Consider the following 27,163-nt stretch of genomic DNA (forward strand, 5'->3'; position numbering starts at 1 on the left):
GAAGAGGCTGGGTTGAGTTTCTTTTTGTTTTTGTTTGCTTTGGAAAGTCAGTCCTCTTATTTAATTACTTTCTTGTTGCTGGATTTAAATTTGCTTCAGTTTTCTGTTCTTTTCCTTTTTTAACCAGTTTTTACAGAATATGGGCACTTAAGTGCCCTAAGTGACTGAGAGTGAGAGAGAGAGAGAGAGGAATTGAGATTCTCATCTTTACCCAGGAAGTTCACACGGGTTTATTAGCCCCTGGCAACCACTGATTTTGTTCTTATCAGCATAATTTTGACATTTTGAGAATGTCATATACACAGTGCCCTTATAATTTTCTTAATTAAAGTATATTTGATTCACAATTTTGTGGTAATTTCTGCTGTATAGCAAAGTGATTCAGTTGTACATATATATATGTATATACATTCCTTTTTATATACATACATATATATACATTCATTTTTAATATTCTTTTCCACTATAGTTTATCACAGGATAGTGAATATATTTCCCTGTGCTCTACAGTAGGACCTTGTCATTTACCCCCAAACTCCCAGTTGCTTCCCTCCCCCAGTCCCCTCCCCCTTGGCAATCACAAGTCTGTTTTCTAGGTCTGTGAGTTTCTTTCTGTCTCATAGACAGATTTATTCATCTCACATTTTAGATTCTGCATGAGTGATACCACATAGTATTTGTCTTTCTCTGTCTGACTTAGTTCACTTACTATGATAATCTCTAGATCCACCCATTTGCTCCAAATAGGGCACTTGTACTTTGATGCTAGTTTTTGGTTATGCCTGTTTCCCAGTTAAGTCTACTTATTTTTAAAGTATCCTTAAACTTGACTCCGTAATATGTTATATTACCATGTAATCCATTATAATTACATTAATTAATACATTATATTTTCCTTTGGTGGATCAGATGGTAAAGCATCTGCCTGCAATGCAGGAGACCTGGGTTCAATTCCTGGGTTGGGTAGATCCCCTGGAGAAGGAAATGGCAATCCACTCCAGCACTCTTGCCTGGAAAATCCCATGGATGGACTAGCCTGATAGGCTACAGTCCATGGGGTCGCAAAGAATCGGACATGACTGAGCGACTTCACTTTCACTTTCATACATACAATGACACCCTCTCCCTTTTAAGTAATGCACAAAAGAGTTGGAGGAAGCAAGACCCTTAAAAAGGCTGAAATGCAAAGAGCCAACCATTTAGGTTTCTAATCAGGGTTTTTAATCCTTGCGGTCCCCCAGCCCTGCCTTCTAAGCTCATAAGCAAGGAGGAAGGGAAAAGGTTTGATCTCAATGAGAATAAACTCAACGGTGTTGATGATAAACTGTATGGCCTTGGGCAATGGATTTTCTTCCTGAACCTCAGTTATTCTACTTTTAAAATGGGGATAATAGTGCCTACTCTCGGGGGGCAACTGTGAGGATTAGACGAGTAGGCATATGCTGTGTGCTTAGAACTATACCAGGCACACCTGCACCATTTCTGAATCTGGTGCTTTCATCAGTTTCATCCCCCTCATTGTTTCAATAGTCATGTACAGCAAAAAAGGAGTGAGAGCTTTGATCCCAGTGCAAAACCAGTCCCTCAAAGATACTGGTATGCGGTGCAGGGAGTCAGCAAGCACTGTTGGTGCACACAGCCCGCAACAGGGTCCAGGAGGGACTCCCGCAGCACCCCACTGTCTCCAACACCCACACTTTGGCTTGAGTGCTTATGCAAAATCTGAAACCCTCTCCTTTCTGCTTCCTGTGCTGATTCTGCCCAAATCTGCCTCACGTCTCCAGCAGGACCATGTGCTTCATCCCAGAAAGTTCCCACAGAACCACTCCCCCAGGCCTCGCTTCCTGGGCGACTGCCCTACTGTGGCAACCCGTGGGTGGCATTTGGTGTCTGTGGCCACTCTGATGCCCACTCTGATGCCCACCAAGTCTGTCACTCGATAATCTAAGGTAATTGGTTTCCCTTCCATTGTGACCCACCCCATTCTGAGTCTGTGATCAAATCTACTGGAAAAATTGAGAATTTACTTTCCATTATATCTGATACTCACCTGTTACTGTTAAAGGGATAGTTTTAAGCTTTCTACTGCTGTTGTAATTTTGTAACTTTTATCTTGAAACAATATTCAATTCATAAGAAGCAGCAATATAGTAAAAAAGAGTTGCTGTGTACCCTTAGCCAAGCTTCCCTAATGGTAACATCTCACATAAGCAGACTACACCATCCAAATCCAGAAAGTGACCCTGATATAATACTGTCAGCTAGACCGCAGGTATTATTTGATTTGGATTTTGTTCATCTTTATATGTTTTCATTCATGTGTGTGTGCAAGACCTATGAAATTTCATCAAGTGAATAAGTCCATGTGACCACCACAAGCAGGGTACAGAACTGTTTCATTGGCACAAAGAAATTCCCTCACTACCCTTTCCAGCCACACCCTGAACCCTAGTCACCTGCAACCATCGATTTGTTTTCCATCACAATAATTTTGACATTTTGAGAATGATATGCAAACAGTGCCCTTATTTTTTTATTATTATTCTAGCTTGTGGTTATGCCTCCTTTCTACTGTTTTCAAAGTATCTAGAAATCTACTTTCATATTTTATTTTATTCCCCGTCACCACCACCCCCCATGTACAACATCATTCCCCAGCTTGAGTATTGTATAGCATAGTTGGTGGGGACGTCCCTGGTGATCCTGCAGTTAAGAATTTACCTGCCAATGCAGGGAACATGGGTTCAATCCCCGGTCCAGAAAGATTCCACATGCTGTGGGGCAACAAAGCCCTTGCACCATAACTACCAAAGCCCTAATGCGCCAGAGCCAATGCTCTGCAAAGAGAGAAGACACTGCAGTAGCAACCTGAGCACTGCAGCTAGAGAGTAGGTCCAGCTCAATGCAACTAGAGAAAGCTCGTGCACAGCAAGGAGGACCAAGGAGCCAAGAACAAATTTTTTTTTTTTAATGTCCAACCTCAAAAAAAAAAAAAAAAAAAAAAACCCTAGGATACACAAAAAATAGACTAAAAACCAAACTGATAACCATTAAGCTTTCTAAACAAGATCTGGTCATGAGATTAGTAACAGTAGCAGTGATGAAAGAAAGTGAAAGTGAAAGTGAAGTCACTCAGTTGTGTCTGACTCTTTGCGACCCCATGGACTGCAGCCCACTAGGCTCCTCCATCCATGGGATTCTCCAGGCAAGAATACTGGAGTGGGTTGCCATTTCCTTCTCCAGGGGATCTTCCTGACCCAGGGATCGAACCCAGGTCTCCCACATTGCAGGCAGACGCTTTAACCTCTGACCTACTGGGGATTACTGAGCCCACACCTTGTGCCAGGCACTGCTATAGATACTTTATGAACATCACCTCACTTAATTCTTACAACCCCCACCATGGGGGAGATATTGTTATGATTTTAATGATGCTACGAATATTTAATGTTTGAGGGAACTGAGGCACAAGGAAGTTGTGTAAATTGCTCAAAGTTAATGCCACAAAGTGATGGAGCCAGGCTGGGACCCCAGGCAGGATTCACCCCGTCCCCTGAGTCCCACCACAAACAAGAATTCACTTGATTTTTTTTCATTCTGTAGCCAGGACCCACCCACACTTTGTGAAAAATCATAAACTCCTTAGGAGTGAGAGATTCTCAGAACTGGAGGGCATCTGAGACTACGTGATTTAGTTCCTTAATTTTACACAGAGGAAATGGAAGTCTGATCACCTTTGGGGGTTGGACAAATGATACAGAGGCACAGCCAGGATTAGAATCTTGGGCTACTTGCGTCTCTTATTTTTTAACAAATATTCCCTTTTTGCAGCTTTACTGAGGTGTAAGTGGCAAACGCAAATTGCGTATAATTAAGCTGTACAATCGGAGAAGACGACGGCACCCCCTCCAGCACTCTTGCCTGGAAAATCCCATGGACGGAGGAGCCTGGTGGGCTGCAGTCCACGAGGTCGCGAAGAGTCGGACGTGACTGAGCGACTTCATTTTCACTTTCCACTTTCATGCATTGGAGAAGGAAATGGCAACCCACTCCAGCGTTCTTGCCTGGAGAATCCCAGGGACGGGGGAGCCTGGTGGGCTGCCGTCTATGGGGTCTCACAGAGTCAGACACGACTGAAGTGACTTAGCAGCAGCAGCAAGGTGTACAATGTGATGATATGATAAATGTATACAGTGTGACATGGTTACTACAATGCAGCTAATTTATATATACACCACCTCACACGTGGAGAAGGAAATGGCTACTCAGTCTAGCATTCTTGCCTGGAGAATTCCGTGGACAGAGGAATCTGGTAGGCTATACAGTCCATGGGGTCACAGAGTTGGACATGACAGAGTTGGACGTGACAGAGTTGGTCGTGACTAATCATGTCACCTCGCACAGCTACCCTTTTTTCAGTGAGAACAATTAAAATATAAAGTATATACATTGCAGTATTGTTAACTATAAGTAACCATGCACTGCATTAGATTTCCAGAACTCATTCATGCTGCTTAACTCAGACTTCATAGATTTGAATACCTTCCTAGGGATTTTCAGGGTTTGGGTGAAAGTCAGGATGTGAAACCAGTTATTTTCTTTGGTCTTTACTTCACTTGTCTTGCTGCTGCTACTGCTGCTGCCTACTTGCTCAGTCGTGTCCGACTCTGTGCGACTCTATGGACTGTAGCCCGCCAGGCTCCTCTGCCCATGGGGATTCTCCAGGCAAGAATACTGGAGTGGGTTGCCATGCCCTCCTCCAGGGAATCTTACCAACCCAGGGATCGAACCAGGGTCTCCTGCACTGCAGACAGATTCTTGATCACTGATCCACCAGGTAAGCCCCACTTGTCTTGCTATCCTCTCCGAAACACAGCATTTTTTATGATCAGTATAACCTTGTCATCTTATGATTAGTCACTAGCCAAAGTCAATTCATTTGTTCAATTCATAGTAGCCAGGGGTCTCCAGAGAAACAGAACCAACAGCCTGGTGATGTATATATATATTTATACATTCAGAAAGGAATTTGTCATAAGGAATTAGCTCATGCAATTTTAGAGGCAGTCAGCAAGCTGGAGATCACACACACACACACACACACACACACACACACACTTCTACTCTGTTACAGCCATTGTGATCTGGGGGCTTAGTTGTTACAGCAGCTAATATGACCTCAATCAATACACAGCACTGGGTCTGATTCATTTGAATCCAATTCACCCCAACCACAAGCCACTGAACATTCGTACACAGGGCAGTGGAGTCCCAGCCCCTCGAGCTCAGGTCTGATTCCAGGGGTCTGGCTCCCTGCTTCTGGCCTCTCCCAGTGTTCTGTGCTTTGTCCCCCATAACACTTCCCATGTTTCATCATCAGCATCTATTTACCAGTCCATCTTGTGAAAGGCGAGTTGCTTGAGAGTTAGGTAACTTGTCTTCATTGTGTTTCTAGCACTGTGGTGCCAGAGACACAGTGCAGGTTGATAAACACTTAATACTCCACCTGCTGTTATCACATTTTGCCCCTTTAACCCCAGTTAGTAGAGAAGGGCCATTCCAGGTCCTTTTTGGGTCTTACTGGCTTTTTTCAGAACCACATGGAGGTCTTTTGCCTCACAAGTGAGGCAACTTCATTGAACCCGAAGGGAGATTTTATGCCTCACTCCATGGCATCCCTCTCAATGAGAAAATAAAATATTTGACCATTTTCTCCCTTGTCCTCTGACTTTGTTTTGAATTGGGCTGCATTTTGCGGTGTTCCTCCTGCTCAGAAATGATGAATACCCTTTAAACCAACACAGTGTTGTTTGCAAATGAACTTAAAGAGGAACAAAATTGCACAGGGCCGAAGTGGGCTTCAGCAGCAGCTTGGAAAAATGTATTTTTCAAGGTACCAACCAAAAGGAATTTATCCAATTTAATTTTCAGGTAGGTCTATAAAATTAATAAGTATTCTGACTGAAAAGCATAATTAAACCAACGGTGAATATAAACGAGGAAGGGAAGTATCGTGCTATGACTGGAATGTCGTTTTGCAACCGAATGGCCCACACCAAGAAAACAAATTATTAATGCAGTCTTATTTCTGGAGAATATTCAGGGAAACAAGAAAGCTCTCGCTGTTCTGCATAATCATCTTCTTGGGGATGTATGAGCAAAGAACAGCAGGCTCAGCTGGAACAAGAGGTTGTTTCTGCAGCACTGAAGCCAAGGGGGAGCTGCCATTTTTCATCTCCAGGTGGAGACAGTTTACATAAAACTGAAGCCCACCTCCCACCTTAGGGCAGACACTGCTCAAAGCTAGGCCTCCTAGTAACAGAATCTTGATTTCATTGAAAGGAGGCATTCTGTAAGCTCCAGGGCATGAATCATGACTGGTCTAAGCCATTCAGGTACCCCTTTTTGCCTTTGCTGGATACCTGATTTCTCAGCTCACCTTGCAACTAGGAGTGATCATAGGACACTGTCCTAGACACTGTTCTGGAGACATCAGCAGATATCTGCTGGAAAACTGGAAAATAGTCCCTCCTTAATAAAAAGAGAAAGAATGAGCCTCTCTCAATACCCTGGCTCACCCATCTTAACATCTTGTTCTTCTCTTGGAAGGCAGTCATAGTGCCTGGAGCTGTGGCAGCCATTTTGCAACCATGAGACAACAAACACGAGCATAAAAAACCATTAAGCTAGAGGCTGGAGTCCGAACTGCAAGCGATCTGGATCTTTAATGGCATAATTGAGTTGCTGAAACAAACCAGGAGTGTCTACCTCTAGCCTTCTTGTTAGTGAGATAAGGGATGTTTACATTGTTCAGGCAACTGTTGATTAGAATTCTATTACTTATAGCCAAACAGAATCCTAAGTCTTTCGAATTCAATCCCCCTGTAATGTTCCCAGAAGCTATCTCTTCCTCACCAAACTCTGTTCCTTGCCATTTCAGACCTGCTCATCTTTCTCATCTGAGCTCTAGCTCCAGCCACTTAACAAGCCTCCCTGCCTCCATTCTCACCCAGACTATCTCCCACTCAGCAGCCTCTGTGATATAATGTTCCTTCCCAATTTGTGCACCTGACAAATGCTTATTCATCCTTTAGGAGCATTTAGGGTCAAAAATCAATCACCATGTCCTTTGAGAATCCATCTCAGTTTTCCCAGGAAACTTCACAGCTCCCTTGTCCTTTTCCACAGGTGATACTATTTCCATATACCTTTCCGAGTCCTCTTTCCTCCAGTCTTGTCTCTTCCACTATGGTATCTGTATCTCAATAGAGCCCTGTTTGTCCAGGTAGCCTGTGGTCAGAGACTTCTTATTCCTTTTGTGAGCTTAGCATCTAGCACAGCCTTTGGCACCTCCTAAGAACTCCATAAATATTCATGGAACAAACTCACAGGAGATAAGGTGGTGAACAAGACAGAATGGCCCCTTCTACGCTCCTGGTTTACCAACTCCAGCTCAAGAGACTCAGTATACAAATGATTGCAGACACTTAAGCTTGGAAAGTGTGCGGGAAGCTACAAAGGGAATTAGCAGATGCTCTGAGGAGTGTAACACGGGATCTAATTTAGACTGTGGAAGGAGAGGTCAGACTAGGGCTCCCGGAGGAAGACACTCATGTATATTAAAACCCTCAAGGCCATGCAAGGGGAAGAAATTGAGTTTTTCCAAAGAGCTAGAAAAGAGTCATTGGGGCTGCAACACAGTGAGGAAGGGGAGGAGGGATGGGAGAGGTTGCAGGAGGTGACTAGGGGCCAGACCACAGGGAAGACCACAGACTGTAGGAAGGCTTTTTCTCTTTAATATAAAAAGTGAATTTTTTCGTGTTAAAAATGTCCAATTGTGTCACACGTGGTGTATGTTTTAAATAAATTTAGTCCAATAATCCTGACATACAGAGAACATTGATCATCAAATTATCAAATCAATAATACCTTTCCAGCATTTATTAATAATGTGCACATAGCTTATCTTATTATTGGAATGAATTAGCGTCTATTTCTCAGATGAACTGGAGCACACAAAACGTTGGTCGTTCATCTTAAATTTCAGTTTTAAAATAATGGGCTGTGGTGACATTTGGTTTAATTTTTTAAAGTATTTTTATGGTGAGACTTCCCTGGTGGTCCATGGGACCATGGTTAAGAATCCGCCTGCCAACGCAGAGGACACAGGTTCGATCCCTGGTCCAGGAACGAAGATCCCACATGCCGTGGGGCAGCTAAACCCGTGTGCTTCAACTACTGAGCCAGAGAGCCTAGAGCCCGTGCTCCGCCATAAAAGAAGCTACGGCAACAAGAAGCCTGTGCACAACAACGGAAAGTAGTCCCCACTCACCGCAACTAGAGAAAGCCCAAGCGCAGCACAGACTGGTGAAGACCCAGCACAGGCATGAATAAATAAAGTATTTGACGGTGGGAAGACCACTTAAAGTGAGATCTGGCCTCTTAACACGATTGAATTGTCCAACAGAGGATGGTTGCACGGCAGGTCTCCAGATCATAAGTGCCACGTTGCACGGCAGGTCGCCAGAGCTGAACCACGTGACTTCACTGAACCCTAGAGCCGCTGATTAGCAACTTCCTGTTTCCTTCCCCACACACCCTGGAACCATCATGCCAGTCCTTGAGTCTGATAGGATGCCAGTCCTATCGAAAACAGGCAAACTCGTTTCGATGCCTCGTATAAGTGGTCTTTCTGTGCGTCTTTCTCGGATGGGCTTATATTGTGCTTAGCACCATATCCTCAGGGGTCGTTCATGTGATTGCGGAGTCGCACAGTGTCCTTCTGACTTACGGCTGAACAGCATAGTGATGTTTGCCTCTACCGCATTTTCTTCGTTCATCTGTTGACGGACATCTCGGTGGTTTCCACCCGCAAAGGATTTTTGATGTTTCTCCCAAGTGCAATGGGGAGTGACTGGATAGTTTCAGGAAGATGGGGTGACAGTGATCTAATTTACATTTAAGAGAGTCGCTCTGCTGGCTCTGAGGAGAAGTTATTGGAAGGAAACAAGAGTGAAAGTCGAAGGTCAAGTTAGGAGTCTATTTCAGGCAAAGATGACAGCTTGAGTTGGGGAGACTGCAGTGGGCTAGGCGGATAGGAGGGAGGTTTGGGAGTCAAATTGACAGGACTCGGTGACAGGTTGGATGGGGAGCTTGGGGAGCAGGTGAGACAGTTTCAGACACGCAGCGCTGTCTCTACCTTCACCCTCCTGCTTGGCTGCCTCCTGACTTCTCTTGGGACATGGAGCCAGGGTCATCCGTCTCTGAGTGGCTGCCAGGCTTCTCCTTGCAAACAAACCTGCTTTGTGGGAACAAGGTCAAAGGGACGCCTTTCCTTCTAGAAAAATCAATGAAACTCATAAACCAGAAGAAAAAATATTAAACCTGCCTGCCTTTCTTTCCACACATCTGTCCGTCCAGAAAGATGCATGTGGCATTTCCTAGTAATTAAATCATACAGTTGAGAGGAAATGCAAGGGATCATTCAATTCTCCAAAGTCTGTTTCCCAAGGAAGATGCTTCTCCTCTGCCTCCCACCCCCGCCCCCAGGAGCCAGGTGTGTGCAGAGCACCGCCAGCCTCCCTCTGCAAGCGCTGCTCCTCGCGGCTGTGGTTCCTCTGACCCAGCCTCAGTGGGGACTTCCGTTTTTGACCTCTCAAGCCCCCTCCACCCTCTAGCACTTATCACTCTGTATTTAAATAATTAATCGTGTAGGCAGTTCCACGATGTCCCATTAGGATGGGAGACATGCCTGGTGTGCTCAGGCTGTTTTCAGAGTTCAGACTTATTTAACAGCGCTGAATTAACTCATTCCTGGGGCTCACCCAGACATCTGAGCACCCCCTGAATCATCTCATGTCCTTGTGAAAGGGCACTCCGAACCCCAGCCAGCACCCTTGCCCACCAACTCAGAGGAAATTCTCCCATCTCAAATCTCGGCTCTGATGCTTACAAGCTTGCGTAGCTGAGCCCTCCACTTCTCTGTGTCTTGTTTTCTGCAGTGAGAACTGTACCACTCACCACAACATAGGGGTGAAGACCCTGGAGTCAGTGTGGTTCACGTTCAAATCCCAGCTCTGCCACTTCTCTGCTGTGTGACCTTGGGTGGGTCACTTAACCTCTCTGAATCTGCGCCTATTTTTCTAAATTGAGCCTCAAGAATATCCATGACATAGGAATGCTTTGAAAATTAAATGAGGCTTTTTTTTTTAGATTGCTTCAAATTTAGCATTTATTTGACGCCCAATAACTGTTAACTGTCATCATGATTATGGCTTGTTTATCATCTCACATAACTGTTGCAAAGAAAGCACTTTAGTATGTGAAAGAGATGCTTAAATGGTACCATTATCAACACAGGGGACAACAATGGCTGGCCCTTGTTGAGTGCTTACTAGATGCCAGACATATTCTCAGTGGTTTACTTACATAAACTCAGCAACCTTGAGCGGCGTTGATAATATCCCCATCTTAATATAGGGAAATTGGAACAACTCAGCAAACATTAGATAATAGTATCATCAACAAACATTCAACCAGCACCTGCTATCTGGCACGTACTACTCTCAGCACAGAGAATACAAACGTTCCCGTCTAGAAACTCACAGACCAGCAGAAGAGGTAAATAAACACGTAACTAACTTAAAGTGCTCTGCTCACAGCATGAATAAAATTGTATGCAAATATTGAGTTAATAAGCAATTTTTCTGAGACGTAGGAGAGAGGATTAAACTGAAAATATAGAAGAGAACTATGTAAATATGAATGCATGCACAAAAAAAGGAAAATCGTATCATTAGCAGGTTGGAAATAGCCCCTCAGCTATCTGACCAGGTAAGAAAGAACATGCCTCAGGTCAAACGATAAAGAATCTGCCTGCAATGCAGGAGAGCCAGGTTTGATCCTTGGGTCGGGAAGATTCCCCTGGAGATGCGAATGGCAACTGGCTCCAGTATCCTTGCCTGGAGAATCCCACGGACAGAGGAGCCTGGTGGGCTACGGTCCATGGGATCGCAAAGAGTCAGACACGACTGAGCAGCATTAACATTTAATGGACTTGATGGTGATGGGTGCTAACAGAGGAAAAGAGAGCCGGATAAGGTGGGAAAGATGAGTCTTGGGAGGGAGAGTGGAATTATTATGTATATAGCATGTTGTATTCACAACAAAGCACCTCAGCCTGGGGATCCTAAACCACAGGCATTTATTTCCCACAGTTCTGGAGGCCAGAAGTCCAAAATCAAGGTGTTGGCAAGGTTGCATTCTCCTGAGGCCTCTCTCATTGGCTTGCAGATGGTGGCCCTTTGCTGCCCCGTCACATGTCTCCTGGGGTCTCTTTTTGTGCCCCAATCTTTTCTTATAAGGACACCAGTCAGACTGGATTAGGCCCCACCCCAACAGCCTCATTCTAACTGCATTACCCATTTAAAGACCTCATCTCTAAACACAGTCACATGCTGAGGGACTGGGGCTTAGAATGTCAATCTACGGATCTGGAAGGAGGGGAACAGACAGCATGCAGTCTGTAACAGGTTACAGAAGGCTTCATTCATATGCTTACACATGATGGGAACTTGAGGGAAGCGAGGAGTCACATGGACATTGGGAAGAGTCTTCCAGCAGGGTAACAGCAAGGGTTGGCTTGGGTAGGAACTGACAGACAATAGGAGACAAGAGCGACTCAAGCTGACTGAGTGATGCCGTCATAGAGACACCAGGGAGGATGAGTCTTATAGTCTGTGCTTAAAACATGCATTTTATTCTTGGTGCAGTGGAAGGGATTTGGGAGAGTTTTGAACAAAGGGGTGATACAGATTGCATTGCTCTTGCTTTTAGATGATTGCTCTGGTTGCCACACTGAGAGCAGAGTTCAGGGAGGCAAAGGAAGAGAAAGAGAACTGGTTATGAAGCTGTTGCCAGAATATGGGCAAGGAATAAGGGTGCCCTGAGTCCAAGTGTCAGTCCCGCAGCAGGTGGAAGGTAGCCAGGTAGAATAGGAAGGTTTTGAAAGTAGAGTTGAGAGGACTTGCTGATTGCTTGGACATGGGTCAAAGAAAAGGAGGAGATAAGGAGACCCCCGTGTTTTGCCTGGACCACCAGAAAGATGGAGCCTTGTTTTCTGAGATGGGAGAGGCTACAGTTGGACAGGTGGGAAGCAGGTAGATTGCAACCCATTGGACCATTTGGTGTGAGCTGCCAACAAGGCACCTGCAGAGCTACTGAAGGAGTTTCAGCAGAGACATCCAGATTTGGATGCAGAAACTTGAGAACCATCAATGTATATACACCTTGGCCACCTGATGCAAAGAGCTGACTCATTGGAAAAGACCCTGATGCTTGGAAAGATTGAAGGCAAGAGGAGAAGGGGATGACAGAGGATGAGATGGTTGGATGGCATCAGCGACTCAATGGATCTGAGTGTGAGTGAACTCCACAAGATAATGAAGGATAGGGAAGCCTGGCATGCTGCACTCCATGGGGTTGCAAAGAGTTGGGCATGACTTAGGACTTTATAACTGAACAGCAACAATGTATAAACAAATACTCTGCAACCCTTGAGACTAGAAGATACCATGGACTGGATGAAAATAGAAAAAGAAGAAAAAAAGCTCTGAGGAATTGCTCCCTGGACCACTGCAAGGCTAAAAGCAGAGGCTTCTAGCCAGGAAGGCCATGAACTCAGAAGGGGAAAATAAAATGCATCTTCATTTTCACCGACTCCTAACTGAAATTTGATATGTCCCTCAGTTATGAATGAAGGAATAATACACAGCAGCATTAAGTATTAGTGACCACATCACCAATAGGAATCACAGCTAATTATCATGTTACTAGTGTTGCCAATATTTCAAAATATCATTCACACTTATCACTATTTAAAAATTAGGAAGTCTTTAGACTTGCCACTGAATCTTTTCCTTTAATGTGTTAATAAAGAAGCCCATATATTACCATTTCACACATTTGTTTCATTAAATATTTTGATAACTATTTTTAAATGAAATTTGTTTGCAAAGGCAATGCATTTTATGGATTTTTTACAAATCATTATTCTGCAAAGATATCCACAAGCTTCGTCTGCCTGCCAAAGAGGTCCAAGCCACCAAAAAAAAAAGAGTGGGGGGGAGGGCTCAGTTTTCTGGTTTAATGGCTGAAGAATCAACAAAGAAATTGAAGAGGAGCCAGGCCCAGACTGATTCTGCAAACCTGGTTCTTCTCCCTGCCTCCGCCCTCCCTTCCTGATGACCACATCCTATTTATCTAGCCCTTGTGTTCAGTGCAACTTGGATTCTAAAATGAGCAAGCCAGAGCCTCTTCTCCCAATGACCCTGTTTTCCAGAAAGGGCACAAGTACCCAAACAGACATTCTACTCATCAGACACTCTTGCAACTTACAAATGATACTCAGGCGCTCTGTGCAAGCTCCCAAGACTATACTTTATAGCTTTCAAATGCAGGTTTCTACTGCCGGGGAGCAGAGAATCGACACTGTCATTGTGTTCTTTTGTGGCTTACTTTCTTCTGGAAGTATTCAGCTCAGAGAGGAGATCTCTTTGGAGAGGGTAGTCTTTCTGTGCTGAATTCATCACAGGAGTAAGTCGCTTAAACAACACCTCCTGCCTCACGGGCTGCTCAGGATAAGAAGCTCCGTTCCTCTGGCGACTCTTCTGTTTTCTCCTCACTCACTTAAGTCCCTTCCCGGCCCAGGCTGGAGTTAGGGATGGGGGAGGGGACCAACAGCAAGAGCTATTTTCATTGTCCTTTTGCAGATTTTCTATCCAGAACCTCATGGGTGCCATTTACTCCACTCCACCTCTGAAAATAGGAGCGCCAGAATGCTCAGATCCACATTTTGGGCCCTGTAGCTTGAGGCCTTCTATCTCACTGATGCCATTTTGGGAGCTAACAAATGGCTGAGTAGATTTTCCTGGCTCACACCCACTGTCTCGAAGCAGCAATCAGGCGGGGAGGGACATCTCAGAACATCATCTGCACCACAAGAGGAAACCCAGAGCGTCAGAGAGCAATACCCTGGCTGTACGGCTAGGTGTGTGCTAGGTGTGAGCTCAGTCGCTTCAATTGTGTTGGACTCTGTGTGCGACTGTAGCCTACCAGGCTCCTCTGTCCACGATTCTCCAAGCAGGAATACTGGAGTGGCTTGCCATGCCCTCCTTCAGGGAATCTTCCTGACCCAAAAATGGAATCCGTGTCTGTTCTGTCTCCTGCGTTGGCAGGCAGGTTCTTTATCAATAGCACCACTTGGGAAGCCCCGTACTGTTGGGAGATGTCTTCATATCCCATTTCCGTGGCTTCCAAAAAAAAAAAAATATATATATATATATATGTCTATTAAGAATCTGGGAGACATCAACTGCATGAAAGAATGTGTGTGTGAAGAGTTGGATGTATGAATTTGCCTTAGTTGAGAGAAGACTGTCTCATCTTGGAGAAAATATCTTGGTAAATATTTTAGATTTAAAGGGCAAAGGTAGAAGGCATGAGACCCCAGAATCTCCAGTGATGGAAGACTTGGCTCAACTGCTTGGTTTAGAAATAGACAAGAAATAGAAAAGAATAGACATACCCTTTAATAAACAATGGGAACTTTCTTTTAACAACGTACAGTGGCGTGGGAAAGGCCTTTCCAACCATCTATCTATTCAACAAACATCTTTAAGTGGCAGGCACTGCTCTAGGTGCAAGGATCCATGTTTCTGTCTTCAGATGACTTTCCATGAATATAAATGAAGAAATAAGGTGTAAAAGTAAGGCAGCAAGAGGGGCTTCCCTGGTGGCCCAGTGGTAAAATATCTGCCTGCCTTTGCAGGAGATACAGGTTTAACCCCTGATCTGGGAAGATTCCACATGCCGTGGAGCGACTAAGCTCGCGTGCCACAACTGCTGAGTCTGCGCTCTCAGAGCCCTGGAGCCCCAAACTATTGAGCCCAAGAGCTGCAGCTACTGAAACCCACACACTTTAGAGACCGTGGTCTGCAGCAAGAGAAGCCACCACAGTGAGAAGCCCGAGCATTGGAGCAAAGAGGAGCCCCCGCTCGCCGCAACGAGAGAAAAGCCCAATTGCAGCGATAAAGAACCAATGCAACCAAAAAAAAAAAAAAAAAAAAACAAACCGCTGGTGGTATTAGTAAAATTCAGCCATTCTGTTCTCTGCTCCCCTAGAATAGGACAGGGCATTCTGACCAACTGTGGATGCGCAGTCAGTCATAATGCCTGTGCCAGTTTGTCACACCTGCGTGTGAGGTTTCTACCAGCATCTGATGGGTAGAGGCCACCGGTAAAGGTCCTACTATGCGTACAACAGCCCCCACAGCAAAGAGCTATCTGGCTGAGATGCCAATAGTGTGGAATCTGAGAAGCCCTGCTGTGGAGGGAGTTGGCAACGTGCACGCCCGTGTCCACGCTTACTCACTCAACCGATATTTGTTGAGACGACACTATGCGTCCAACACTCTGCGGCATGTCAGAAAGGCAGCAGTGGCCAAGAGATGATCCTTATTCTCATGGAGAGTCCTTGTAAGCTGAGGAGGAAAAGCAACTCCACAAATAATTGCTTAACAGTTATGGTGCAGGACACGAGACAGTACATGGTCCAGTGTGGGAGCTGGGAAGACTGCTCTATGGATGCGGCCTCTGAGCTGATGCTGGGAGGATCTGGCGGTATTTAACCTATGACCTCAGTATTCTAATCATTGTGTGTTGGGCCACTGGGTTCAGCAGTTCCTTGGCATATGACCATTTGTGAAATCAGAGACAGATGGAACAGCATGGCAGATAGGAACACGGATTCTGAAGCCAAACTGCCTTGGTTTATAACCACCTTGGGTGACTTCTCTGCCTCAGTTTTCTCATTTGTAAAATGGGGATGAAAATAACACCTACCTTGTTGGTTCCTGGCAAAGGTCAAATGAGTGAAAAAAATTATTGAATAATGGGAAACACTCATACAGTAAACTCTACATAAGTACCGGTGATTATTAGAGTAAATATTGTTATTTGCAAGGATCAGGTCTTCTCCACTGAAATCTGTCCCACTTCTCTGGGAAATGGTGAGAAAGCACATGCCTCAAATGGGCTAACCACTCAAGTACTTACCTGCTCATATTTTCTATGTAATCTCATCATTTTAAAGTGAATTTGACCATCTTACTTTAACAGCAACAGCACCTGAGGCTGGGGATGGGACCTACATTCTTCTTAGAAAAGTGAACAGTTAGTGTTTGACCTGCAGGGGGCAGAATGTCAAAGATGCAAAATCCAATTGCTCTCCACTGGTAGTATTTTTGACTCACTTTCATAATCTTGATTCTTTAAATCCCAAAGAATCCCAAATTCTTTGCATAAACACACCCAAATTTTCCCTTCTATGAAGCCTGTACTCCATAAAAAGGAGTGACATGTTATTTTTATAGCAGGTACTAAAATACTCTTTTGGGGATCCTGTCTTTTTTTGAAAAACATTTTGATAAGCTTTAACTGTAGAAGGACAATTTAAAAAAGAGAGATAGATGACCAGGCTTGTACCCCAGACATTTTGAGTTGGGAAAAGGGAGAGAGAGAGGAAATGGGAAACGTCACAGAAGAAATCCTGAAAAGAGTCCAGGAATGGTTAATTTAAAAAAAAATCAGAAATAGGTGTAACTGAAGGATTTTTTAGTTCACATGTGCCTGAAAGTCAATTTTCAAGTTGTGTGCTGAGTAGAAATCATCCATCACCTTAAACTTTCTTTTTAGATGGCTACACACCATATTAAAAAGCAGAGACATTACTTTGCCACCAAAGGTCCATATAGTCAAAGCTATGGTTTTCCCAGTAGTCATGTACAGATGTGAGAGTTAGACCATAAAGAATGCTGAGTGCCAAAGAATTGATGCTTTTAATCTGTGGTGTTGGAGAAGTCTCTTGAGAGTCCTTGGACTGCAAGGAGATCCAACCAGTCCATCCTAAAGGAGATGAGTCCTGAATATTCATTGGAAGGACTGATGTTGAAGCTGAAACTCCAATACTTTGGCCACCTGATGCGAAGAGCTGACTCATTGGAAAAGACTCTGATGCTGGGAAAGATTGAAGGCAGGAGAAGAAGGGAACGACAGAGGATGAGATGGTTGGATGGCGTCACCAACTCAATGGCATCACCAAACATGGGTTTGGGTGGACTCCAGGAGTTGGTGATGGACAGGGAGGCCTAATGTGCTGCGGTTCATGGAGTTGCAAAGAGTCAGACACGACTGAGCGAATGAACTGAACTGAACTGAACTAAACATACCATATAAACATCTTTTGTGAATTCTGGGTGCAGAAAGTTAAGGAAAAGTTTCTGGTGTCCATATCTGCAGAGTCATCCTCAGAGTGAGACTGTGGTGAGATGAACAGGTAACTAGAGGTAGCTTCCCTGGTGGCTCAGATGGTAAGGAATCTGCCTGCAATGAGGGGGACCCAGGTTTGATCCCTGGGTCGGGAAGATCTCTTGGAAGAGGGAATGGCTACCCACTCCAGTATTCTTGCCTGGAAAATCCCATGAACAGAGGAGCCTGGCGGGCCACAGTCCATGGGGTCGCAAACAGTCAGACACAACTGAGCAGTTAACACTGTCACTCAATTTCAAAGATAACCTTAAGAATATATGACCCTGGAATCTAAAGAAATCTTGGAGCAGAGATTAAATTTTCCAGCTGAGTGTGGGATGGGGGTGGGGGTTTGTCTCAATAGTAAGAAAACAAGGAAGGATGTTCTCAGATGAATTGTGAGTCACATGCCCCTTTCTTTTGTAACGTTTCACACTGCAATACATGGATCACAGGAGGAAATAGTTTATGGACCATTCTTATGATTCTTTGGGGCAGTCAGACATAAAAGACAATAAAAGAGGACATTAGGTGCTCAAAACAAAGTAAGTGAAAGCATAAAAATCTCAACCTACAAACTTAGAGCCTAACTAACTAAAAAAAAAAAAATCTTGCTAACTGAAACAAAGAAATCAATAAAAAGGCAAGAATGCGCTGGTTGTACTGATTTAAGCTTCACTTTCCTTTCTATATAAATAAGGTATTATTTATTTATTTTTAGCGTTATTTTTTGAATATTTATATATTTATATGGCTGCTCAAGGTCTTAGTGGCAGCATGCAGGATCTTTGGTTGCAGCAGCACGTGGGACCTAGTTCCCTGACCAGGGATGGAACCCGGGCCCCCTGCACTGGGAGCTCAGACTATTAGTCACTGGACTGCCAGGGAAGTTCCTAAAAAGATATATTTAAATTTTTATAAGAACTTAGTCTTCTCTGAGAATGTCTTGTTTTGCCTGGGCTCATCACCCTGTAGTTGACATCTTTCTGAGATGAGAAGAGATAGAAACAAGAAAAAGCTGCAGGTACCCCTTGTTGCCTTGAGCATCATTTTACCACACTTCCCAGATGGTTTGTTTATTTGTTTTGTGAATTGAAGGTTTGTGGCAATCCTGCATTGAACAAGTCTATTGTCACCATTTGCTCAACAGCATTTGCTCACTTCACATCTCTGTGTCACAGGTTGGTAATTCTCAAAGTAGTTTAAGCTTTTTTGTTATTATTATCTTTGTTATAGTGACCTGTGATCTATGATGTTATTATGACTCACTGAAGGCTCAGGTGATGGTTAGTACTTTTTAGCAATAAAGCATTTTTTAATTAAGGCATGTACATGGGATTTTTTTTTTGGAGAAGGAAATGGCAACCCACTCCAGTGTTCTTGCCTGGAGAATCCCAAGGATGGGGGAGCCTGGTGGGCTGCCGTCTATGGGGTCGCACAGAGTCGGACACGACTGAAGAGACTTAGCAGCAGCAGCAGCAGCATGGGACTTTTTTAGACCTAATGTTTTCCCACACTTAACAGACTGCAGTACAGTGGGAACATAGCTTTTGTATGTGCCGGGAAACCAAAAAATCCATGTGACTCAATTTAATGCAATATTCACTTTATTACATTTATCTGGAGCCACATCCACCGTATCTCCGAGGTATGCCTGAACCCCAATTTAAAAATGAGGTGCTTTCGAGTGTTCAACATGATTCAATTCAACCAGAAAATTCTGGAATCAGCAAAACTGTATAGAAAGAGCGTGGACGATTCATTCTGGCAGCGCTGCATTGGACTTCTGGTTTTGGGTGGCCGCAGGCAAGCTGTTAAGCCTCTGGCTCCTGGAGACTTGGTGTCTCCCACTGTCTCGTGGGTGGAATGGTGCCCACCTTACAGGCTACTGGAAACATCAGATGAGGCCAAGAGGGGCGCATGTATCCGTCTCCAGGTGATTCTCATTATTCGCAGGAGTCAGGCGCCATAACGTTGTAAGAAAACCAATTCAGTGAACACTGAACCGTCGCTGTTAGGGGAAACACAGACTAGGGTCCTGTGAGACTCTGGTCAGGGCATTTTCATCAAACCATCAATGTATCACTTTGCTTTCTGTGTGTGTGTGTGTGTGTGTGTGTGTGTGTGTGTGTGTGTGCGTGTGTGTTTTAAAACACTTGAATATTCAGGGCGATCCTATAATGTTGCTCTCAGGGCCGCAACACTGTGACCCCAGCATGTCATCCAGCCATTCTCTCTGTAAGGGGCATCCATGCCTTCTTGCTCACCAGACAGCATCCCAGCTCGACACGTGGGGATCACTGTAAACAGTAAAATCCCCAATAAAAAGTGCAAAACTGCAAGAGCAGTGGTGCTAAACAGGCTTCAAAACGAGCACTTGTTTACAGTATAAGAACTGAAATGACAAAACCTGGCTGTTTCATCAAAGCTGCATACATCAGCTGGAATCTGCACACGAGTGGCTGGAATTTTTTGCAACTCTGTGCGTGGCTGTGAAGGATCACTAAAGTATTGCAAGTTTTGATTTGGGGATGACGGGTACATTGTCTTGGGCAGCAAGATCAAACCAGTCAATCTTGAAGGAAATCAACCCTGAATATTCATTGGAAGGACTGATGTGAAGCTCCAGTCCTTTGGCCACCGGACGCGAAGAGACGGCTCATTGGAAAAGACCCTGATGCTGGGAAAATTGAGGGCAAGAGGAGAAGGGGGGCGACAGAGGATGAGACGGTTGGATGGCATCACTGACTCAATGGACATGTGTTTGAGCAAACTCCAGGAAATGGTGAAGGACAGGGAAGCCTGATGCGCTGCAGGTCATGTGGCTGCGAAGAGTCAAACACGACTTAGCCAGTGAACAACAAGTAAGTTGTAGCGAGTAGGTAAATTTGCAGATACACAATATGGAAATAATGAGATTGTGTTGAAATAGGTAGACCTGTGTGTGTGTACTTAGAACTGAATAAATGCTTAGTTTCCCTCTTTCTCTTTTCTCAATAATGTGCTAGACATGACTGGGGAACCAAGGAAATTTGAGACAGGCATGTACAATCCCAGGTTGTCAACAGCGGGGAAAAAAAAAAAAAAAAAGCAAACAAACACAAACAGCAGCTGAAAATTAATTAAGATGAGAATTATAAGCAGCCCCTCACAGCCTGAGGGGTGCCACAGGAAGTGGGTGATTAACGGCCACCTGCCTGATTCAGGCAGTAAGGTCTACAGCTGGAATGCAGGCAGGTCTTAGCATAAGCCTTGCCTCCCTCCTCCGAGGAAGGTGGTCCCAGACAAACAACATCGGCAGTTCTTCTTATGGCTTCTAGAGTGGAATTTGTCTCAGTGGTCATAGGCAAGACTTCTCTCACCAGCTGTGTGACCTTAGGCATATGGCTTAACTTCTCTGAACCCTGGGAGCTATGTGTGTGAAAGTCGCTCAGTCGTGTTCGACTCTTTGAGACAACGTGGTCTATACAGTCCATGGAATTCGCTAGGCCAGAATACTGGAGTGGGTAGCTTTTCCCTTCTCCAGAGGATCTTCCCAACCCAGGGATTGAACCCAGGTCTCCTTCATTGCAGGCAGATTCTTTACCAGCTGAGCCACCAGGGAAGCCTTGGGAGCTATAACTTAGATGTTAAATTCCACTCTCCATCCAAAGGAATGCCCATGATCTTTTGGAAGAGGACTGATGGATCTGGAGGGGATCTTGTTTCCTGTGCATTGAAATCATCAGAGAAAGGATTTGGAAGAGATCCTGTGAACGGCTGTATCAGCAGCGGACATATGCGTGCTCTCTGTGACCAGCCCCTAACACACAGGTACTGTTAGGGAATGAATATTTGTGTCCCCCCAAAATTCATAAGGTGACACCTAACCTCTAAGGTGATGGCATCAGGAGGTGAGGCCTTTGGGAGGTGATTGTGTTATGAGCATGGAGCCCCCATGAATAAGATTAATGTCCTTATAATAAGGACCCCAGGCCTTTCCAGGGGGTGCTATGGTAAAGAATCCACCTGACAATACAGGAAACGGAGGAGATGTGGGTTCGATGATGCCCTGGAGTAAGAAACGGCACCCCACTCCAGTATTCTTGTTTGGGAAATTCCATGGACAGAGAAGCCTGGTGGGCTACAGTCCATGGGGCCGCAGAGTTGGACACGACTGAGAGGCTGAGCACACTGAACATACAATAACCCCAGGGAGCTTCCTCCCTGTTACAACAGCCTGAACAGACAGAGGCAGGAGCTTGGTTTCCTTCTCTGTGAAGCAGAGGTAATAATAAGGTCGACTGCAGGTCCTTTGTGGAGTTGTTGTCAGTTATTACACGGCAAGCACCGGAAACAAGGCTCTGGAGGATCTCAGCAAACACCAGTCACTAGCAATAGTCATAACCACAGTGGCGGGAAAAGCAACGTGAGAGTGTTGTTTCCTTCCTTCCCAAGCCTCAGCTCATGCCCCAGGTCTGGAAACAGCCACCTGTAGATGGCGACACTCCAGAAAAAAAGGTTCTAATTCCTGAGCCCCTTCCATGAGCCAGGAGTCAGGCCAGCTCTTTGCAAGCATGATCTCATAACATTTGCTCTTTTCATAACAAGGCTTTCTCAACTGCAGCCCTACTGACATCAGGGCCAAATATTTCTTTGCTGGGGACCGGTCCTGTGCACTAGGAAGCTGAGCAATATCTCTGGTCTCCAATCATCAGGTCTCAGGAGCATCCCATCCCCTCCCCACCCCCACCCCCACTGCCATGGCAATCATAGATGTCTCCAGACTCTGCCACGTGTCCCCTAGGGGGCAAAGTGTCCCCACATTGAGAATCTCTCTGCTTTACATTATCTTTGTTGTTGTTCAGTCGCTCAGTTATGTCCGACTCTTTGCGACCCCATGGACTGCAGCGTGCCAGGCTTCCCCATCCTTCACTATCTCCCAGAGCTTGCTCAAACTCATGTCCATTAAGTCGGTGATGCCATCCAAACATCTCATCCTCTGTCACCCCCTTCTCCTCCTGCCCTCAATCTTTCCCAGCATCAGGGTCTTTTCTGATGAGTCAGTTCTTCAAATCATCTTTACAAAGCTATAATTCTCATGGTTGTTTTTCAGATGAATAAATGACATTTAGAGAGTCAAGCTACCAGCCCACCTGCTAGGAAGTGAATTTATGACCAGAACCTCTTTTGCATGCCCAGGGTGAGAATTTATGAGTTACTGATTTCTGTGCCTTTCTACTGAGCCTTTGACACTGTTGATTGTCACAGAACTCTGGGGCTGGCAACTATGTTACTGAGAGACAGTGCCCTGTTTCACGAACCCTTCCAGAAGGCCAGAGGGGCATGGCGCCCTGAGGTCCTCCTGTCTCCCACCTCCTCTCTGGCCACAGCTTGCCCACCAAGATTTTTCAATGTCATTCGAGTCTGTTCTTACCCAGCCTGCAGTTCCTCCAGCTGCCGGAGCGTCTGTGACTGCAGGCTTGACTTTCTCGTGTTTGAGGATTTCATCTAAAGGATTCAGACAGACGATAGACAACTGCCTTCTTTCCTCCTGTGTCTGGTTGACAGAATCTATCCATTTCCTTCATAATGGATAGGACAGTGCTTTGAGACTCTGGACCAAGGACTGCCAGTTTTATCTAACCCAAAGGCCTTTGTTATAATAAGTAATATTAATGGACTCCTTACTGTCCCCAAATGAAACCCACACGTGATAGAGCCTATCTCTACTCATAACTATTAAAAATGTCACATTACATAAAAATAATCTATTAGACTCTGTATTTCAATATGTAACTACTCAGGCATGATTACAATTAGAAAGCTTAGGGAAATAATGAAATGTGTAAACCTACATGGGCTTCCCCGGTGGCGTTAGTGGTAAAGAACCCACCTGCCAATGCATGAGACATAAGAGACACAGGCTCAATCCCTGGGTCAGGAAGACTCCCTGGAGAAGGAGATGACAACCCACTCCAGTATTCTTGCCTGGAGAATCCCATGGCCAGAGGAGCCTGGGGGCTACAGTCCATAGGGTCGCAAAGAGCCAGACACGACTAAAACAACTCACGTAAACCTGCACACACCAGCACCACGACTGTGGCAACTGCAAACCCAGGTGTCAGGGGGCTTGGATTTGGTGATTCAAATTCACGAGCAGTGTGGCTAGTGGTAACATGATTTTCTGAGGTGGTGAATAACTCTTACTACGGTTCTGAACGTATAGAATACACACTTGCCTTGATTTTCACAGTATCTTTAGGGAGTTTAACTTTCTGGAAAATTTGATATATATTAAAAGTGCAAAAAATACCATGTTTAAATTTAAAAGACTTCTTTTAGCAATAGACTTAGATAGTAATAAATGGATTTTTCACCTTTACAAATTGCTGAACATTGAGCAGGATGGCAGGATGGCCCCAGGCATCGCTGGCGGTCTCGTTTCCTGGACTCTGCCTACCGAATATGACTAGGACCCTTCCATCGTCATCATGATAACAAAAAATGCTCCCCAAGTCCTCCAAATGTCCCCCAAGGGCCAAGGGGCAGTGCTACTCCAAGGAGCACCGCTGGTCTTACCTTCAGGTAGCATTTTCCCAGCTTTCCAGCAGCCTCAGTTCACCTCTTCTATTCTGGTTCAACCCCCAGGCCCAGTCCTCATCGCCTGTAAGCAGGTCTCAGTACCCACTCCCCGAGCACTGCCCTTACTTTCATCCCTGTCTTCGTTTCTGGCCCCTGGTGAGTTTCCTCTTGGGCTGTTAAGTTTGAGTGGGTATCCTCGTGTTTTTATGATGCGTTGTCCAGCCTAACTATGCATTTGAGGCAAGAGAATTTGCTGTCAGCCTCAGCTTCACCCGATAATTTACTGGGAATCACGTGTGATTCCATTTTCTCCCTGTCTCACGGCAGCTCCTGTCCTCATGGCGACGCTGTTTAAGTATGGCCATTGCAAGTCCACCCCACACTTCCGCTGGTCGTTCACCCCAACCATCCCAGACCAGGGTTTCTCAAGTCCACCATTTACAGTCATCACACCCCTGTTAGGACACCTGTTCCAAGTTTTTCATGATCAAGCCCTTGGTTTCTAACTCACCCCTGCAGTGTCAGGACATCTGGTTCTAAAAAGGTCTCAGTCACGGCCTCACACTCACCCGGAACCAACCTGCCCCCCATGACAACCTGGTCTCAGCCCCCTCCCCAGCCAAGCTTCTCCCTCTCTGCGGTGAGTCTCCCAACTGCCCACCCCCAGGGCATCCCTCGGGATTTGTGATGACATCAGGCAGGACCACATGAGTTAGGATTTCCCTGGTGGTCCAGCGGTTAAGAATCTGCCTTCCAAATGCAGGGGACATGGGGGTTCGATCCCTGATCAGAGAACTAAGATCACACACGCCGTGGAGCAACTAAAGCCCACCTTACAACTACTGAGCCTGCGAGCCACAACTAGAGAGTCTGTGCACCACCGCGAAATAAATAAAATACTTTTAAAAAAACAACACACGAGTCAGCAGCGATATCCCATAATCTTGACCCTCAGGTACTCAGGGGTCAGTGTGTCAATCCCTTTCTCCCCAGAAGGGGTCTCAGCTGTGCCCCGCTCCCTGTAACAACCCTCTGTATCTGTTGCTTCTGTAATAGGTGGCCACACTCTGAGTGGCCTCAAACAAATGAACTCTCTATTGTTCTGGAGGTCAGACCTCTGAATCGAGTCCTGAGGCTAAAGATGAGGTGTCGACAGAGTTCATTTCTTCTGTTGGTGCCAAGGAAGAGTCTGTTTCCTTGCCGTTTTCAGCTTCTAGAAGCTTCCTCAATCCTTGGCTCATGGCCCTGCATCATATGGTGTTTTCTCCGTCTGCTTCCATCATCATCCCACCTGTTCCTCCACTGACCTCCTTGCCACCCTTCCATATGATTACATTTAGGGCCCACCCAGATAATCCAGGGTCACGCCATCCCCAGCAAGATCCTTACCAGAGCTAAAGAGCTCCTCCTGCTAAATAAAGGAACATTCCCGGGATCAAGGAATTAGGACTTGGGTATCTTTGGGTGGGTGAAGGGGCATCAGTCAGCCCACTACACTCTCCACCACTTTACAAAAGAGAGTGGGAGTGCTGAGGCCATCAAACTAGAGAAGAAAAATGTTTTCAAGCTGTTGCACACATCTAGGCTTTCCACAATGACTCAGCAGGTAAAGAATCTACCTGCAGTGCAGGAGACACAGGAGATGTAGTTCAGTCCCTGGCTTGCGAAGATCCCTTGGAGGAGGAAATGGCAACCCACTCCAGTCTTCTTGCAGCCCTCTCACCACTGGACAGAAAAGGAGCTAACAAGGTTTGCGTGGAAGTTTCTTGTCTTGTATTAGTAATCATTACAAGAATGGGTCTCACCTTACCATGAATCTTGCTGATAAGAAGTACAGAATTCTAACAACAAACAGAACACACTTTCTGTGCCAAGTCTATACCTGTTTTATCTCCTTTGCATTACCCTCGAAAGCCTACTGGTGGTTCCTTTCCTATTTTCTGGACAAGGTAACTGAGGCACAGCTAAGTAGCTTGTCCAAGTTTTCCAAGTTAGTGAGAGGCAAACCTATGATTGGGAGCCACACACATTTGGACTCAAGAGCCTGCTTCTAACAAGCCTGCAGATCATTCTGCTGCCCAATTCTACCACCACATTGCTGTGTGACCCCATGTCAGCCCCCTTCCCTCTCTCGGTGTTGGTTAAAGCAGAAGTAATAAGCTAGGTCAGGATTTCTCAACCCTTACTCTACTGACATTCCGGTGGCGGGGCCTGTCCAGAGCACCGTAGGATGTGGAGCAGCATTCCTGGCCTCCGCCCACTAGATGGCAGGAACATCCCTCCTTGCACCCCCATCTCCATTGTGATAACCATAGATGTGGAGGACAGAATCTCCCCTGGTTAAGAAACACTGAGCAGTCACCCACCAGGACTTGCCAAACTTAAAATATTCTGAGATCATTTCTTTCCATCTTTCTTTAGCTTCAATTTAGGAATCGCTTTATATTCAGGAAGCTCTCTCAGCAGGCAAGAGTTCAAATGCAATGTGCAAGCTAACCAGTCTTATAAATTAGCACAAACATATGTCAGTGGTAATTAATTAAATCCCTCCATTGCATCACTAATAGCACTGGCTGAGGACAATATTACCATTCAGAGTATACTGTTACCCATTTCTCAGTTTTGTATCACATGAGGTATAAGAGTAAACAGTTTGTTTAGGGGTTTAAACAAAAGCTGTTGCTTTTCGTATTGAAGGAAAGAGGAATCTCCCCAAATAGAATCAGAGTCTGCTCACCCTCCAATCTTGCCACTTTCTACAAAATCCTCTTAAGGAGTCAATTTACATACAGTGGACAAAAAAAAAAAAAAAAACAAAAAAGACTGGCCCTCAGAGTCAGCTTATCTTTTTCCTTCTCCCTGTGGTCTCAGGATTGTGAGCATGCCTCTTAGCTTCAAGATTTTCCATTACATTGTTATAGAAGCTCTCCAGCGCAACTTCTTCCTGGCACATATATACTGTGCTCATATCATTTGACTTCATCTCCCATTTAAATGAGTTTGGGGTTCTTTGGGTACTGACTGAAGCAACGAAAAATATAGACAAATGTCCAATTTTGTATTCCAATTCTACCACTGGTTGCGTGATTCTGGGCAAGTGGTTTAATGTCTCAGCCTCTGTTTTATCATCTTTAAAATGGGAGTGTTTTATCATCTTTAAAATCCACTTATCTCATGGATTTCCATAAAGATTAAACTAAATCATATCTATTAAGCATCTAGATAGTGCCTGGCA

General features: G+C 45.1%; 1 pseudogene; it reads right to left on the minus strand.

The window, feature by feature from the left end:
* Window positions 1–24,376, minus strand: part of LOC105604858 (small ribosomal subunit protein uS10-like) — a 71,878-nt pseudogene extending 47,502 nt beyond the window's left edge.
* Between the last annotated feature and the right edge of the window lie 2,787 nt (window positions 24,377–27,163).

The sequence above is a fragment of the Ovis aries genome, chromosome 24 (assembly GCF_016772045.2).
Source record: "Ovis aries strain OAR_USU_Benz2616 breed Rambouillet chromosome 24, ARS-UI_Ramb_v3.0, whole genome shotgun sequence".
In the NCBI taxonomy this organism is placed as follows: Eukaryota; Metazoa; Chordata; class Mammalia; order Artiodactyla; family Bovidae; genus Ovis; species Ovis aries.